The sequence below is a fragment of the Meriones unguiculatus genome, chromosome 4 (assembly GCF_030254825.1).
Source record: "Meriones unguiculatus strain TT.TT164.6M chromosome 4, Bangor_MerUng_6.1, whole genome shotgun sequence".
Taxonomy (NCBI): domain Eukaryota; kingdom Metazoa; phylum Chordata; class Mammalia; order Rodentia; family Muridae; genus Meriones; species Meriones unguiculatus.
The window spans coordinates 95,808,472-95,824,160 of NC_083352.1; the positions used below are offsets into that span (position 1 = coordinate 95,808,472).

The 15,689-nt window shown below is 48.4% G+C and overlaps 1 protein-coding gene across 1 annotated transcript in view; it reads right to left on the reverse strand.

Annotated features, from left to right (window-relative positions):
- The window catches only part of Msi1 (musashi RNA binding protein 1), an 88,421-nt gene extending 80,946 nt beyond the window's left edge, over positions 1–7,475 (reverse strand). The window contains exon 1 of the mRNA XM_060382560.1: positions 7,295–7,475. The gene's annotated coding sequence lies outside the window, so the exon portion shown is untranslated. The remainder of the gene's footprint in view (positions 1–7,294) is intronic.
- Positions 7,476–15,689: the final 8,214 nt, after the last annotated feature.

Consider the following 15,689-nt stretch of genomic DNA (forward strand, 5'->3'; position numbering starts at 1 on the left):
TCTCCACAGCCACTAGGGGCGGGGGGAGTGGGAGGGGAGGAAAGCTAAAAGTCTCGGAAACTCAGAGATTACAGGGGTACACTACTACGCCCAATAAGACTGTGTGTGAGTATGTGTTGTGTTGTGAGTGTGAGTTGTGTGTGTTACTGTGTGGGAGTATGTGTTGTGAGTATGTGAGTGTGTAAGTCTGTGAGTGTGAAGTGTCTGATGTGCATTAGTGTGTAAGAGTGTGAATGGGGCCTCGAAAGATGGCTCAGAGGTTACGAGCACTGGCTGCTCTTCCACAGGTCCTGAGTTCAATTCCCAGCAACCACATGGTGGCTCACAACCATCTAGAATGAGATCTGGTGACCTCTTCTGATGTGCAGGTGTAAGTACAGACACAACATTGTATACGTAATAAATAATAAATCTAAAAAAAAAAAAAGTGTGAGTGAGTGTGTTGTATGTGTGAGTATGAAGGAGAAGGGGATTATGGAATTTTTTTTTTTTTTTTATTCCTCTCTTCCCAGTCAAAATAATCAGGTACCAGCTCATTACCTCACAGTTTATAAAGCAGTTCATCGTTCCTAAAGCGTCTTCCAGGCATTTCACCTAATTCTCAGGACGGCTCCAGGCAGCAGGGACCAGTCCCTGAGTGTTAGTGAAGCTTGATCCCAGACCCTCACTTCAGTCCCATTCCATTGCACCTTATGTGGAGAAGACTGGCATAGGCCTGCAGGGCGGTACACGCCTGTAACCCTAGCACTCGGAGGCAGAGTCCTCTGAGCTTGAGGCCAACCTGGTCTACACAGTGAGGAAAGGGTTTGGGGGAGGAAAGGGTTTATTTGGTTTGCACTTCCACATCACTGTTCATCACTGAGGGAAGCCAGGACAGGAACTCAAGCAGGGTAGGAACCTAGGGGCAGGAGCTGATGCAGAGGCCATGGACGGTGCTGTTTACTGGCTTGCTCCTCATGGCTTGCTAAGCCTGCTTTCTTATAGAACCCAGGACCACCAGACAGGGGTGGCTCCACCCACAATGGACTGGGTCCTCCACCATCCATCGCCAATTAAGAAAATGCCCTACAGGCTTGCCCACAGCCTGATCTTTTGAAGGCATTTTCTCATCTGAGGTTCCCTCCTCTGGACTCTAGCTTGTGTCAAGTTGACTAGCCAGGACAGCTGACCCTGAGTCAACCTGACACACAAACACATCACTGTTAAGCCACAGCCTTTCCTTTCCTGTTTGTCCCCAAGAGCACACATTAACATGATCATAATCTAAAATGTTCCAAGTCTTAAAAGTCCCACAGTCTTTACCAATTCAAACAGTTTAAAATTCAGATTATTTTTTTAAAAAAAGCCTCTTTTAGGACCTAAAATCTCTTTAAGAATTTAGTCTCTCAACTGTGGGCTTCTGCAAAATAAAACATAAATGATACTAAATTGTTTCTTGCTTTAAGAGAGAAGAACCACGGCATAGTCACAGTCAAAGCAAAGCAAAACCAAACCCTAACTATAAATAACTCAGTGTCCAATATCTGGGATCTACTCAACATCTTCCGCGCTCCTTCAAGGGCCTGGGTCACTTCTCCACCCACTGCAGCACACACAGCTTGTCCTCCAGGCTCAGGCTGGCTCCACCCCACCGCTGCTGCTGTTCTTGGAGGTCATCCCATGGTACTGGCATCCCCAAAATGCTGGGGTCTCTGCTCCAACTGGGCTGCACTTTCACCAATGGCCTCTACTGGGCTCTCTTCTGGGACCCCAACCCTGCCTCACAGTGCTAAGCCTAAGCTGCTCCCATGACCCCTTCATGCCTTCAAAACCAGTACCACCTGGGTGACTGTTACACTACCCAAGGTCAGCTGCCAGTGTGAGGTGCAACCTTGGCCGCCTCTGGAGCGCAGCTTCTGTGTGCCGACCCTGAGGAGACACTTCCCAGCAGACTTCACCTCGGCGATGCTGGTCTCTTGTTAATCACCGCTGACTCCTCAGCCTCAGCTGACCAGAACCACAGACTCCCAACTCGAAATAACAAATGGCCCCAACAGAGTCTTTAAACGTCCCTCTGAAACTTCACAAGCCAGGCCTCCATCATCTGCACTGCTCACAACATTTTTTTTTTTCCCCAAGACAGGGTTTCTCAATGTAGCCCTGGCTGTCCTGGAACTCACTCTGTAGAGCAGACTGGCCTCAAACCCACAGGCATCCGCCTGCCTCTGCCTCCTGAGTGCTGGGAGTAAAGGTGTGAGCCAGCACTAGCTGACTGCTCTCAATATTCTTGTCTCCCAAGCTCCTACACAACAGCTCACTGAGCTCTCAACACTCAATGCCTTTTCTAATTCAAGGTTTAAAAGGCTTTCTCCAGTCCTTCCCAAAACATATGTTTAGGTATGTCACCAATTTCTGTCTTAGTTGGGGTTTCTGTTGCTGAGGCACCATGATCAAAGCAACTTGGGGAGGAAAGGGTTTATTTGGCTTACACTTCCACACCATAGTCCATCATTGAAGGAAGTTGGGGCAGGAACTCAAACAGGGCAGGAACCTGGAGGCAGGAGCTGACGCAGAGACCGTGGAGGGGTGCTGCTCACTGGCTTGCTCCCAAGGTTTGCTCAGCTTGTTCTCTTATAGAACCCAGGACCACCAGCCCGAGCATGGCACCACCCACAACGGGGGGGGGGCTTCCCGAATCAATCACTAATTAAGAAAATGCCCTACAGGCTAGCCTACTGCCAGCTCTTATGGAGGCATTTTCTCAGTGGCGGTTCCCTCCTCTCTCATGACTCTAGCTTGGGACAAGTTGACATAAAACTCTCCAGTACAGGCTGCCTGGGAGGCATTGTTTCAGGATGTCAGAGATCTCTTGTCAGCTGATAAGGGGTCTGTCTGCTGGTCTGTGGAGGTCTGAGGACTGTCACCCTTTTGTCTGGGTGTTATCTCCAGTCTCAAGGCTAAGCCGTTGTTTGAACTGGGTCTTTCTGGAGCTCGTGGTGCCCAGCAGGAAATGGTGATGTCAGAGCAAGTGGAAAATCACTCTGTCATGGGATTCCAAGAAACCTGCTTCTTATAGAGGAGGCTCATTTCCCGCATGCAATTTCCCTCAGGGTCACCAATGAAGACTCCTTGGCCCTAGACAACGTGGATTCAAATCCCGACACAGCCATTTTGTAATTTTCTGTTTGTTTGTTTTGTACACAGTGTCTGGTTATGTAGCCCAGGCTGGACTCAAAAATCTCAATCAATCAAAATGGGGGTGGCGGTGATATATTTCTTTAGTCCCGGAACTCAGGAGGCAGAGGCAGGTGAATCTCTGTGTGAGTTCAAGAACAGCCTAGTCTACATAGTAAGACCTTGTTTCAAAAATGAACAAAAATCTCAAGCCTTTGTCCTGAGTGCTGAGAGCGCACTATGTGCTATCATAGTTGTCAGACATATTCTCCTTTATCATGAGTAGGAAAAGAACGGCAAAATGCGATTAAAACATTCAACACTGCTGGTCTGTGTGAGGGGCTGCGTTTGGTTCGGGGTAACAGAAATAAGCAAATCGCGACGCTCCTCTCAGGGAGCTTCTAGGCTTCTCATAAGTCAGGGGTGGATGGGGGATAGCTCAGTGGTAGCGTGCTTGCCTAGTTTGCACTAGGCCCTAGGTGTGATCCCCTGGCTAACTCTAGAGGAAGAGGAGGAGGAAGTAGAGGATGGGGAGGAAGAAAGAGGGGCAAGAAGGAGGTAAGGTCACTCCTGACAGAGAGAATGGCGTGAACGATGGCCCTGAGGTTGGGAAGGGCTTGGCATGGTTTTCGATATGAGGGAAGCTAACTCAGAGGACAGACGAGGTGTCCTGAGCAGGGATGGCGGGGACTGGAGGCACCGTATATTTCAGGACTTGGAGGCCAGAGTCTGGGCTTTATCGTTAAGGGCAACACTAATGGGTTTCAACAAGGGATTCGGGTACCACCGTCGGCTCTGCCCTTTAGAAGGGTCCCCGTGGCTGCTGTATGGAGAACAGAATGGAAGGAGTGAGGCTCTAAGGATGGAGACAATCTGGAAAGTACAGCAGTGGTCCAGGCAGAGGGCACAATGGCTGTGACTAAGCTCGGGTGGGCTGGAGAGATCTGAGGGACACGCACTGAGTCGATGACTAGTTAGATGAGGCTGGGTGAAATGATGAAAAAGACCGAGCCCCACCCTGCTGGAATGAGGACTGGATGACTCTGGCACCATTATAAAACCATCGGAGCAACGGTAAGGGATGCCTGAGATTAATAATCTAGTAGGAGCCCAGGTGTGGAATATGGCCATGTCTCACACAGAACCACGAAATGTGCAAGAAAGATGTTGGCAGGGGCTCGGGAGGCTCCCGCTGAGAGTCATCAAGGGGGAAGGAGACTTCACTGGGGTGAGGCAGAGACAGACACTGGTGACAGAGGAGCTGGGAAGATGACTCAGGACAATGTGGGTGAGACACAGAGTGGGTGACAGTGGCCCTGCGAGTCCCTGAATGACAACCCAAGGAATCTGTAAGGAGAAATGACACTTTGTTCTAACAGAAGTAAATGTGGCTCCTCTTATCCAGAGACCAGCAGTGAGTAAGGGAGGCAGTAAAATGGTTGCTCATTCTGTCTCTCTCCCCTCTCTCTCTTGCTGCTGCTTGACTTGTTTATGGATTTGCTTAGATTTAGCGGATTTCTTTAGATTTGTTTATGTTATATGTATGAATGTTTTGCCTGCATGTACGTACGTGCACCACCTGCACAGAGCCCCTGGGACCGGAAGCAGTTTTGGGTTGAGCAGCCATGTTGTGGTTAAGCACTCAGCCATCTCACCAGCCCGCCTAGTTCTATGGTTTTGCTTGGTTGGTTGTTTTTGTTTGTTTTCGAGACAGGGTTTCTCTGTGTAGCCCTGGCTCTCCTGGACTCACTCTGTAGACCAGGCTCACCGCCAACTCATGTCCATGAGGTGTGTGCCTGCTAGTTGGTTTTTGGGTTTGGGTTTTTTGCTTTATTTTGTTTTTGACACAGGCTCTCATGTAACTGAAGACAGCTTCAAACTCTTTACGTAGCCAAAAATGACCTTGAATCCAGGGTCACAGGGCTGTGCAGCACCATCAAGCTCACGGCATCTCTTAAAGAATACCCCTGACTCCAGAGGCAGAGGCAGGTGGACCTGTGTGAGTTCGAGGCCAGCCTGGTCTACAAAGCAAGTCTAGGACAGCCAGGGCTACACAAAGAACCCTGTCTCCAAAAGCAAACAAAACAACAACAAAAAACAATCAACAAAAAAGAAAAACAAAAAACAAAAAACAAAAAACCCTCCAAAATCTCTAGGGTGGGAGGTGTCACCCATTTGGTGGCGGGCTTGCCTGGCGTGCAAGAAGACCTGGGTTCCTGCCCCAGCAGTGACGACACACATAACCCCAGCGCTGGGGAGTGGGAGGCAGGAGGATGAGAAATTAAACGTCATCCTCAGCTACATAACAAGTTCAAGCTGAGTCTGGGATACATACAGCACGGGGCTGAGGGCAGGCCTCCGTTCACTCATTCATTCCTTCATTCTTTGGTCCGTTCTTTCTTTTCCCGGCATTAGCCATATAATGTCGTATCTACAACTACTGCGCGTGTATGTCTGTGTGTGAGTGTGTGTGCACAGGAGTGAGCATGTGGGTAGAAGCCTCAGGATAACCTTGGTGTCATTCTTCAGGGGCTGGGCCTCCTCTTTCTCCGGCCTGAAGCTCAGCAGGCTAGACTAGTTGGTGAGCTCCGGGAGTCTTCCGGTCTCCCCTTCCCAAGTGCTCTAATTACATGTTTTTACTTCTTCTTTTTTTTTTTTTTTTTTTACCTTTTTCTTCTTCTTCTTCTTCTTCTTTTTTTTTTTTTTTTTTTTTTTTTTTTGTCTCATAGGTTCCAGGAAGTGAACTTGAGTCTGAATGCTTATAGGGCAGGTACTTCATTAACTGAGCTGCTGCCCAGATCCCTCACCTATAATTATTAAGATGGAAGAAGGGAGTGGCGCAATAGCGCATTGGCTAACGATGCCTGGACAACCTCAGCTGCATTGCCCAGGACCCATGGCAGAGAGAACCAACTCCCGCAAGCTGCCCTCTCACCGCCACACTTGCACTGCGACAACCAGATCTCTCTCTCCCTCCCTCCCCTCTCTCCAAAGATAGAAAACAAAAGTTAAAAAAAACAAAAACCTAAGAGGAGGAGGGAGACAACTCCGGAGGCTGGGGCAGCCTGAACTATGCAGAGAGACCCTGGCTTAAAAACAAACAAACAAACAAACAAACAAAACAGAGGCTGAAGAGACGGCTCAGCCCACGTGCTGCTCTTCCAGAGAACCCAAGCTTTTGTCCCCAGCCCCCATTTCAGATGCTCACAAGGTCCTGAAACATCAAAGGAAGTACCCAGTGGGGACAGTAAAAAAAAAAACAACTGTCAAGTGAATCCTGAGTTTCGTAGATTTTCAAAAAAGTTCCTTCCTTTCTCTCTGTCTCCCACTCATAAGGAAAATGAGGGTTCCCTCCCCTCTCTCTGACAGGTTCTCATGTAGCCCAGGCTGGCCTTGGATTTGGTCGGTAAATGACCGTGAGATCCTGGTCCTCCGCCCTCTCCTCCTGAACGTTGGGATCGCAGGAATTCATCACCAGGGCTGTTTCTATGCAGTGTCAGTGCAGAACGCAGGCCCTGTGCAGTTAGGCAAGCCCCTTTCCTTTTCCTTCTTTTCTAATTTATTTATTTGTTTGGTTTTTGCTGTTCTGGGGAGTGAGCCCAGGGCCTCACACATGTCAGGCAACGGCTGTACCGCTGAGCTCTATTCCCAGCCCTCTTTTTGCTTTCATTTACTTGTTTTTTGTTTTTGAGACAAGTCCTCACTATGTAGCCCCAGCTGGCCCTGAATTTTCAGTGTTACTCCTGCCTCTGTCTTCTACTGCTGGGTTTAAAAGCATGTGCCTTGCCATGCCTAGCTTTTATTTCTTATTTTTGAGACAGATCTTACCCAGTTGCCCACATCGGCCAAGAACTCCCTCTATACCCTAGGCTGGCCTTGAACTTGTGATCTTGCTCCAGCCTCCAAAGTAGCTGGAATCACAGGCCTGGCTAGAACAACCGAACTTTCCCATTCCCCCATGCACCCAGGGACTCACTCTGTAGACCAGGCTGGCCTCAAACTCCCAGAGATCCTCCTGTCTCTGCCTCCCCAGTTCTGGGATTAAAGGCTGCGCCACATCCGTTTCGGCTTTGGATTCTTGATTCTCCTGCCTTAGCTTCCCAGGAGAATGATGCGATAACAGGAGTACCACCAGGCCTACCTTGAAGATTTCTCTTCTTGTTCCAATGTGAGGAAGATGAGAAGCCTCAGAAGAGGGCCCGAAGAAAATAGTCTCTGAGGCTGAGGCTTGCCCGGGCTCCCTCTATTCCTCTCTCAGGTCTCACCTCCCTGCATTTCTCCCTCCTTCCAGGAACCTGAGACTCGGAGCAGCCACGTTGAAGGTCGCAGGCAGGACTTCCCCTGGGCCAGGCTCTTGGGCGGCGCCCGCATATGAGGAGCCTGCCACCCGCTGGGAGAGAGCGGTACTGCAGGCGCAGGTGCGCCAGACCCACCCCTACCCAGTCCGTTTCCTGTTTTTATGCGGCTCATAGGGGGTTTGTCCTCAAGTGACTTACAGTCTCACGGAACTGTTAACAGCCACAGAAATCCTGGTAGCAACTTAACAACCTGTTTTTGGGTGGAAGGATTTTTTTTTTAACAACACAAATAGCATACATTCATAGCATAATATTTAAAAAGAAAAAACCCGGACATAACTTCCATCACACGTGCGCATAGCTGCTACAGTATTTCTCTATACATTTTATAAAAATAGAGACAGACGTTCGTGGTATTTTGTTTTGTTTAAAATCAACAGGGCAGGGAGTCATACAACGTTTTTCAGCATACCATGTTTTAAAATGACTGTTCATTGTATCTGTATGGCTGTTTTGACTACATGCATGTCTGTGTAGCATGTGCATGGCTGTTGCCCACGGGGACCTGAAGAGGACGTGGGATTCCCTGGGACTGGAATTGTGGCCGGCTCTGACCCACTGCGTGGGTTCTGTGCCCTTATCCGCTGCAGGAGCAGCAAGGACTGTCCACTACTGAGCCAGCCTCCAGTTCCGAGTACCCCATCTTCACATGCCATGTATCCGAATTCTTTTCTTTTTGAGACGGGACCGCATGTATTTTAGGCTACGTATGTAGCCCAGGATGACCTTGAATTTCTGGATATGGGATCTCATTCTGTAGCTGGCTCCTGGAATGCTGGGATTGCTGCTGACACCCAGTTTTCCTAGGTACTCGGGGTCAAACTCAGCGCTTCCTACATGCTAGGTGAGCACTCTGCCTGGTTCGGCTTAGCCCAGTCTAACTGTGAATGATTAACGCCAACCGTGCGCACCTGTGTCGCCAGCGCCTCCGGAGGCTGAGTCAGGAGGATCACTGCAGGAGCCAGCCTGAACTGCATAAGTATTCTAGGTCAGCCTGGGCTACAGAACGAGGTCCACTGGGCGGTGGTGGCACAAGCATTTAATCCTAGCACCAGGGGGGCAGAGGCAGTTGCGTCTCTGATTCGAGGCCAGCCTGGTCTACAGATGGGGTTCCAGGACAGCCAGAGCTACATAGTGGGACACTGTCTCAAAAAACAACAAAACAAAACAGCAACAAAGAAAATTAATAATAACCGATGTCATCGGTTGAGCAAGATACTAAACGCTTCACATAAATCACACTGAGTCCTTCGAACAACACGAATAGCAGGTGGTGTTATATCTTTTGTTATGCAAAAGAGACCGAAGCCCAGATAAATGAAGAGATTTATTCAACCAAAGCAGCAGAACCAGCATCTAAACCCAGCTTCATCCCTGTGTGGTGTCCCTGCTCTGTGCCAGCCCCCGGAGAACTTAGGGGTAGGAAGGCAGGAGCTCCTGGAACTCACGGTGGAGATGAGGATACAGAATCTTCCTCCTACAAAAGACAGAGAGCTTCAGCATCGCTGGGGACCAGACATCAGAGGGCAGGAGGTAAGCAGGAGGGACTGCCTGTGGGAGGTGGGGATGGCTGGGAAGAGCAGGAGTGAGGAGTGGTGTACTAACACCCTTCCAGAGTAGCCTGAAGAAAGTCAGGGGCTGACAAGTATAACAACCTAAACACCTACGAGGAAAGAAACCTAAGTGAGCATGACAGGGTCTCACTATGTAGCCCTGGATGTCCCGGAGCTCGCTATGTAGACCAGGCTGCCCTCAAAGCCATAGAGTTCTGCCTGCCTCTGCCTCCCGAGTGCTGAGATCAAAGGCGTGGGCCATGACACCCTGCTCACTTTATTTATTCATTCTTTTCTCTTTTTTCCTTTGAGAAAAAGGGCCTTGCTATATGGTCTAGGTCGGCCTCAGATGCACAAGTTTGGGTTCTCACACTGCCAGACACTCTGCTAAAATCCCTTGAGTTACTGATGTAACGTTTCTTTAAGATGTTTTTAAAGTCACATAGGTTTACATATAATTTATTTGTGTGCACACACATCCACAGCACATATGTGGAGATCGAGGACACTTTTCTCAGGACATGGTTCTCTCTCCACCATGTGAATCCCAGTGATCAAACTCGGTCATCAGACTTGGCAGTAAGCATCTTACCCCGCCTTGAGCCATTTGCCAGAGCTACTTTTTTTTTTTTTAAGATGATGATGATGATGATTTTTGTTTTTTGAGATAGGGTGTCTCTGTGTAGCCTTGGCTGTCCTAGATTTGCTTTGTAGACCAGGCTGGCCTTGAACTCACAGAGATCTGCCTGCCTTTGCCTCCTAAAGTGCTGGGATCACAGGTGTGCGCCACCGATCCTGGCTCAAGAACTAACTTTTTTAAGCAAGCACTCATCTGTGTGTATGGGTGTGCTTCAGTGTGTGCGCCGGTGCTGGTGGGGAAGCACATGAGAGCACCAACTCCCCTGGGTGTGTAGTTGCAGGTTCTTACGGACAGCAGGCTTGTTATTTAAGAACTCTAGTCCTGGGATGGAGAGGTGGCTCAGAGGTTGAGTACTCGCTGCTCCCCCAGAGGTCCTGAGTTCAACAACCATCTATAATGAGGTCTGGTGCCCTCTTCTGGCCTGCAGGCAGAATGCTGTATATGTAATAAGTAAATCTTAAGAAAAAAACAAAAACAAAAAAAACCCTCTCATCCTCAGGACTGCACACATGCTCTTACTGGCTGAGCCAACACCTTTTCAGCCCCTCATGCAGCACTTCATGGAAGTTTGATGTGAAAACTTCAGAGCCAGATTTCTGGATCTGAATACTGGCTTTATAGTATAAAGGGTGAAACCTCGGCAGATGACTCAACCACACTGGACTGCAGCTGCCCCATCTGCAGAATGGGGATCAGAACACCGATGTCAACGTGTAACGATGACATCAGGGCAGGCGAAGAGCCTTTTACACAGTAAGTGCCTAACAGATGCCAGACAAGTCAATTACGCCAAGTCCTCACAGCCCACTCCGTGATGCATGCATGACATCACAGCTAAGCGTCAAGCCTGAGACTTGAGCTTGATATCACCACCCATGCTGTCCCATGTCCTCACTGTAGGATCCATGTTATGACATGATTTGTCATAACACACTTACTTGTACCTCCAGAATTCTCTAGTGGCCACTGCTAGGTAGTTAAAGGTCATTTGGGGCCCTAAGGAATCATGGGGTCCAGTTCAGTTACACAGGATGAAGGTAGAGGTCACATCCTTGCTTCCCTGGAGAAAAGATGATTCAATACCTTCCAGGATTAGACTCCTTGTATACTACTATACATTGGTCCAGGAAGAAAAAGTGCTCTCAGCTGAGAGACACTGTAGGAGAAATAACAGGCAGCATACCCTGGGTGTGGCTCCCCCCTAAGCAAGTTCTGCTCCTAGCCAGAGTCACCCCAACACCCTCTTCTACCATCATGAGCTGAACCACTACAGAGCCAGCACAACAGAGAGACAGCCTTGGCGGCCTCAGCATGAGTGTAAACATCACCAGCTGCTAGAGAGCATGACATCAGATCTGAGCCTGCCCGGCAATGGCCTTGGGAGGCCCCATACACAGAAAGAGGCCAGCCAGTCCCCTGGGGTGGGAGGCAGTGAAAGGCTCCATGTGCAGACGTGCCTCTGAGGTGCTCTGAGGTGACATTTGATGGCTCGGTCCCTTCTCAAGGACCACCTGAAACATATCTGCAGAAGTCAGACCATCTTAACATGGTAATTTTGACTAGCTCACATCAACTGCACCTGCACTGTAGGGTTCAGTGGGATATTTCCACTCAAGTATACAGTGTGCACCTAATGGCCTCTCTTGACCCTGCCACCACCCCTGAAAACCCACATCCTTCTCAGTGTCTAGTAACTGATATTTCCTTTAAACTCATCCTCCTTCCCCAGCCTTCCTGTGCTGGGGCTATAGGCACATGCTACCATAACTGATTTTGCTAATCCCTCCCTGTTCTGTGTGAACATCAGCTTGGCCTGAGCTTTGTCAAATTAGCTCCTGGGAGTTGTAACCGTGCTCCCTAAAGCACATCTTGTGTAGCAATGAGTCTAAGAGACCCAGCCTTCCTGGGTTTGCCTCTTACCTAAGACGGAGATATGGGGTGACTCCATGAAAACACCCAAGGGTTTCCATTTCATTATCTGAGACGATGAGAATAGCATCTACTAAGAGGATGCAGGTGGCAATTAACACAGTGAGTGCCTGTCATGTGACAAGTGCTGGGGTCACACCAGTAAAGAAATCCTAGTCCCTGCCCCCATGGTAGTTAATGGAGGAAGGCAGACACTAATTCCATACATATTTAATATAACAGATGGCGGTTAAGTGTGATGAAGTAGATAAGGCACTGGAGGGCAGATAGAGTGTCGGTGTAGGGAGTTGTTTTCCTTAAGGATGGTCAAGGAAAGCCTCTCTAAAAAAATGGTCCCAAGAACAGGGAGGATGGGTAACCCCAGCCCGTGGAAGGCTGAGCATTCAGAGCTGGAGGCTGTATAAACAGAGACAACATAGCCGGGTGCGTGCAGTGGCACAGGTCTGTAATCCCAGCACTCGGGAGGCAGAGGCAGGTAGATCTCTGTGAGGTGGAGGCTAGCCTGGTCTAGAGAGTGAGTCCAGGACAGCCAAGGCTACACAGAGAAACCCTGCCTCCAAAAACCAAACAAACGAACAAACAAAAGACAACAACAGCCCCACAGATGCTGTGGGGCATCTCACCTGTAATCCTAGCCCTTGAGAGTCTGGGGCAGGAGGATTGCCATGAGTTCAAGATCAACGTGAGCTACATAGTTAGTTCCAAACCATCCTGGCTACACAGGGGCCTCCAAATCAGCCTGGACTGCAGAATGAGAGCTTGTCTAAAAAACTCAAACCAACCAAAACAAAAAAATGACCTGTCTAAAACCAAATCAAATAATGGACTGGGAGTGTGGGCGAGCGGTTAAGAGCAGTTGCTGCAGTGGCAGAGGATCTGAGTTGTGTAACAAGCACCCGCCGCCTCAGGTGGGTCACTGTGGCCGGTCACTCCAGTTCCAGAGTCTCTGGCCACCTCTTCTTGCCTCTGGGGGCACTGCACACACACAGTGCATCTACAGGTAAACAGGCGCGCGCGCGCGCGCGCGCGCACGCACACACACACACACACACACACACATAATAAAAAATTGGGGGGAGGAGACAGGGTCTCTCTGTGTAGCCGTGGATGTCCTGAAACTCTCTCTGTAGACCAGACTGGTCTCTAGCTCACAGAGATCCACCTGCCTCTGCTTCCCAGGTGCTGGGACTAAAGGTGTGCGCCACCAAGCCCAGCATGGCTAGGTAATTTTTTAAAAGAGTAAAGTAAGTGTGGGCTAGGAAGGTGATTCGGCGCATTGAGCACTTGGCGTGTGTGCATAAGGGCACACGTGAGTTTAGATCCCCAGCACCAACATAACAGTGGGGTCTGCGGTGTGTCATATAACTCTACACCCAGGGGACACCGGTACGAAGTGGCTTGATGGTGCTAACTGAAACAGATTCAGTAAGACCCTGTCTCCCTCAAAATGTGAAGAGCCATAGAGAAAGACCTTGACCTCTGACCTCCACCATCCCCCAAGACCTGAGTTTAATAGGGAGCAATTAATGCAACCATCTGGGAGAGAACTTCTTCAGGCTGAGAAATGAGCACATGCAAAAATCCTTAGGCAAGAGTGTAGCTGAGCTATCTAAGGAAACATAAAAGATTTAATGCAGCTATAGAGGTGAGCTGATTCCGTGCATAGCCACATAGCCAATGGAAAAGCTAGCTGGAATCATCGACTGATTGTGTAGCACAGGCATTTGTGTGTGCGTGGCTGACAGCCTGAATTCAATCCACAAATCCCACAGGGTGGCAGATCCGATTTTAACACACACACACACAAATAAATAAGATTTTAACTATATACGTAGTGATGAAATATTAGTGAGAGAATATAAAGATTACAGTCAGTGTGACAGGAATAGAGTGGCCACTTCCTGAGTTGGGGAAAGCAAGTTATATAAAAAGCATCGCATGGGCGAGAATGGGACTCAGTTGATAGAGAGCTTGCCTGCCACACACAGGGTTCTTGGTTTGATTCTCAGCCTTGCACAAGTCTGGGATGGCAGAGTAGGGTAAGTGGAGCAAAAAAAATTCCAAAGTTGGCTACCTAGTGAAATCGAGGCTGGCCTGGGATATATGAGACCCTGCCTAAAGCAAAATAAAAACTGTATCTGCTTAACACAGATTTAAGTACAAGACGAGTGCCCAAAATATTACACATTCAGTAAGTGTGATGAATTACGCCTTTAATCCCAGCACTGGGGAGGCAGAGGCAGTTGGATCTCTGTGAGTTCCAGAACAGCCAGGGCCACACAGTGAGACACCGTCTTAAAAAATAAAAACAAACAAAACAAAAACGAATCCACATTCCTTGTACTGACAGTCTTGTTTTTCTTGTCTGTCTAAGTCAGTCATCCAAGGCTTCACAAATGAGAATAGCTGATAGTCTCTGAACTTAGAGCCCTGAGTAGCCTTCCGACTTCCAGATTACAAGTGTGAGCCACCACATTCAGTTTTGCAGGAGTCCTTAGTCTGAGGCATAAGGACCCGAGGGGGTCTCCAGACATACTTTATAGTCATCTTCCCCCTGACATTGCTTTTTAAACCATGAATGCATTTTTAAAGTTGGCTTTTTTTTTTTTTTTTTTTTTTTTGACAGGTCTTATTGTGTGGCTCTTCCTGGCTCCCCTGGAACTTGCTTTACAGACCAGACTGGCCCAGAACTCCCTTTGTAGACCAGGCTGGCTTTGAGCTCACAGAGATCTGTTTGCCTCTGCCTGCTGAGTGTTGGGTTTAAGGAGTGTGCCATCACACTCTGTAGGTATTTTTTATTTTATATATATGAGTGTTTTGCCTGTGCACCACGTGTGTACAGTGCCGTCAGAGGCCAGAAGAAGGTGTCTGACTCCCCTGTGACTGGAGTTATAGGTGGTTGCAAGCCACCATGTGGCTGCTGGGAAAGAAAGGAACACGGATCCTCTGGAAGAGCAGCTAGTGCTCTTAACCACTGAGATGTCTCGACAGCCTTGCCATGAATGCATTTGTTGTTGTTACTCTTGTTTGTAAGATATTGGGAAAAAAAAAACAAACAGTTCAGGGGGTGGGGACGGCTAAGTGGTTAATGGCAGGCACTTCCTGCTCTTGTAAAGTATTGGAGTTGGGTTCCCAGTACCCACACGCAGCTCACTACCGTTTATGTCCGTTCCAAAGGTTCCAGCACCCTCTTCTGGCTTCTGCACACACATGGTGCACAAACAAGAATGCAGATAAAACAGTTACACGCATAAAATTGAAATTTAGATACGTCTTTAAAATAACTACTTAAAAGATATCACTATATTCCTAAAATGTGTGCTACAATTTTAAAAAAGAAGTTTACGGGGGACTGGAGAGATGGCTCAGTGGTTAAGAGCCTTTGCTGCTCTTGCAGAGAACCAGTTTGGTTCCTAGCAGCCACATGTGGCGGCTCCCATCCCTACCTAACACCAGCTCCGGGAGGAGCTTGCACCTTCTGCCTCTGAGGACACACACACACACACACACAGACCCAATACCTATTTAAACAATATATTTTTGTTTGTTTCTCCTGGCTCTCCGGGAACTCACTTTGCAGACCAGGCTGGCCTCGAACTCTACCTGAGTCTACCTCCCAAGTGCTGGGATTAAAGGCGTGTGCCACCATACCTGGCATCACAGCTTTTTAACTTGTAGCTTTCAAAATGCTCTTAGGTAAACAAAGGAAAGAAAATAAAGGAGTTTTAAAAAAAATTGTACAGACAAAATTTAACAGATGTTTGTGGAATTCGAGGGAGAGAACGGCAGGCGACATAACCACAGGATAGAAAACTGATATCAGAGTCCAGATTTCCTGGCACCAATTCCAGGGTTCTTCCTGGTTCCAGAAGCTATTCATTGACTCATTAATTCGTGGATTCATATATTCATTCATTAAATTGTATTAAGCACCTGCTACTTGCCAGGCACGATTGTGGGTAACTCTCAGCGGCGCTGGCATCACGGACTCCACAGTCTATATAGGGCGTCACAGAAGACAGAGATAACTGTCTTTGAGAATGATAACAGCAACGA